Below are 2500 nucleotides of genomic sequence, written 5' to 3' on the forward strand. Positions count from 1 at the left end.
TAGTTTGTTTGTTTGTCTTATTGCGTGGATGTATGGCTAAGTGTGCGTGTGTATTATAGCTTGCTTGCCTGACTGCGTGAACGTGTTGTGAATGAGTTCAATAGTGACAGTGCCAGAGAACCACAACAAGCAAAGTTATGGTGGGGGTTGTGTGCCAGCGGAATCGAACGCTCTTTCTCCCTGATGCTTGGATGTGGGTGTGTTAGTGTGTGTCTGTATGGATGTGGGTGTGTTAGTGGGTGTCTGTATGGATGTGGGTGTGTTAGTGTGTGTCTGTATGGATGTGGGTGTGTCAGTGTGTGTCTGTATGGATGTGGGTGTGTTAGTGTGTGTCTGTATGGATGTGGGTGTGTTAGTGTGTGTCTGTATGGATGTGGGTGTGTTAGTGTGTGTCTGTATGGATGTGGGTGTGTTAGTGTGTGTCTGTATGGATGTGGGTGTGTTAGTGTGTGTCTGTATGGATGTGGGTGTGTTAGTGTGTGTCTGTATGGATGTGGGTGTGTTAGTGTGTGTCTGTATGGATGTGGGTGTGTTAGTGTGTGTCTGTATGGATGTGGGTGTGTTTGTGTGTGTCTATATGGATGTGGGTATGTTTGTGTGTGTCTATATGGATGTGGGTGTGTTAGTGTGTGTCTGTATGGATGTGGGTGTGTTAGTGGGTGTCTGTATGGATGTGGGTGTGATAGTGTGTGTCTGTATGGATGTGGGTGTGTTAGTGGGTGTCTGTATGGATGTGGGTGTGTTAGTGTGTGTCTGTGTGTGTATGGATGTGGGTGTGTCTGTGTGGCTTTGTTAGTGTGAGGGTGCGGGCGTGGATGTGGGTGTGTTGGAGTGTCTGTGTGGGTGTGGGCATGGATGTGGGTGTGTCTGTGTGAATTTGTTGGTGTGTGATGTGGATGTTGGTGTGTTAGTGTGTGGATGTGTGGGTATGGATGTGGGTGTGTCTGTGTGGGGGTTTTAGTGTGTGGAAGTGGGCGTGTTAGTGTGTGGATGTGGGTGTGTTAGTGGGAGGGTGTGAGTGTCGATGTGGATGTGTTGGAGTGTGTCTGTGCGGGTTTGGGTGTGTTTGTGTGAATTTGTTAGTGTGGGTGTGGATGTTGGTGTGTTAGTGTATGTATGTGTGTGTTTGTGTGTGTCTGTGTGGGTATGGGTATGGGTGTGGTGGTTATGTTGGTGTGTGGATGTGTTAGTGTGAGGGTGTGTTAGTGTGTGGATGTAGGAGTGTTAGTGTGTGCCTGTGTGTTTATATAAGAGTGTGGGTGTGGATGTGGATGTGTTAGTGTGTCTGTGTGGGTAATTGGCATGGATGTTGGTATGTTGGTGTGTTTCTGTGTGGGTGTTAGTGTGTTTGTGTGGGTGTTAGTGTGTTTGTGTGGGTGCTAGCGTGTGTTTGTGTGGGTGTGTTAGGTGAGGGTGTGTGGGTGTCGGTGTGGATGTGTGTGTGTGAGTGTGTGTGTGTGTGTGCTAGTGTGTGGATGTGGGTTTGTTAATGCTACGATCGAGTGTGACGTCATCGGGTTTCAACGTGACGCGAGTAGCCGCTTATTCTCGAGACAGTATGATCGACGTGCTTTTGGCGGTTCGGTGCGTTGCTTCGAGTCGTTTCTTGAGTGTGAGAAAGACGAGTATGAGACTAGACTTCGGTAAATGGCAGAGAGGAGAGAAGTATGCGATCACAATGCAGCGCTTAAGCAAGAAGAATGTAAGGGGTGGGGTCAAGACAGCAAGAGGACACGCGAGATAAAAATTAGGTCACGTTTCTGCCCTTTGTATGTAAACTAGCAGGGCTTTGTTCGCGGCCGTCATCAAGCCATCAGGCCCTATAATAACCCAAGAGAGGAGGGACGCATGGCGCGACCCCGACGCTCGTGCACGGCCACGCGAGGGCCCATCAGCGTCGAGAGCAAGAGGCGTCAGACCCCATCATTTCGGTCGTCGCGGAGGGTGGAGAGTGTTGTTATAGTGGTAGCGATGGCAAGATGCGGGCGTGGGGTTGGCACTGGCACCGCTACATTTGGCCCCGTGCGTCTATAGCGTCCAGAGTGCCAGTGGCGGAGTGACTTCCTCGACTCCCACACGCTGACGGAGCTCCTCTGCGGGGGGAGTGGTCGAGGTGCTTCCTCGCGTTCCATTCGTATCGTCCAGATACCGAATGGTTTTAGTGCATTTTCAAAAAAAAATTGACGCTTGTGAATGGTAGACGATTGTGGGAGATAGTGTGGGTGCTATATATAGAAATATTTGGTGTGTAAAAGTCCCACGGGGGATTCACTCACGACACTAAATGCGGTGGTTGGAGTGGAAGGCGATGCTGACGGCGCCTCTCGCGATGAGCGGGTGTTGACGTCTGAGCGAGAGGGCGACGTGCACCTGTTTCCTCTCGAATTTTCCGCCAGATGAAGGTCTTCCTAGGATAACCATATCGGATCGTACCAATGGTGATGCACGCTATCGCAATAGAGAAAAATACCCAACTATAGAAAAGGATTTGAAATATTTC

The 2500-nt window shown here is 49.9% G+C and overlaps 1 protein-coding gene across 14 annotated transcripts in view; it reads left to right on the forward strand.

The window, feature by feature from the left end:
* The window catches only part of LOC113808841 (1-phosphatidylinositol 4,5-bisphosphate phosphodiesterase delta-4), a 98066-nt gene that overhangs the window by 26063 nt on the left and 69503 nt on the right, over positions 1 to 2500 (forward strand). For 9 of the 14 annotated variants that reach the window (XM_070142303.1, XM_070142299.1, XM_070142306.1 and 6 more), the window contains exon 1: positions 1959 to 2113. The exons of 3 other annotated variants lie outside the window; for them this stretch is intronic. The gene's annotated coding sequence lies outside the window, so the exon portion shown is untranslated. Of the gene's footprint in view, positions 1 to 1958; positions 2197 to 2500 lie in introns of those variants that run through there. 2 more of the 14 variants (XM_070142310.1, XM_070142307.1) reach the window with 2 other exon arrangements.

The sequence above is a fragment of the Penaeus vannamei genome, chromosome 29 (assembly GCF_042767895.1).
Source record: "Penaeus vannamei isolate JL-2024 chromosome 29, ASM4276789v1, whole genome shotgun sequence".
NCBI classification, from domain to species: Eukaryota; Metazoa; Arthropoda; class Malacostraca; order Decapoda; family Penaeidae; genus Penaeus; species Penaeus vannamei.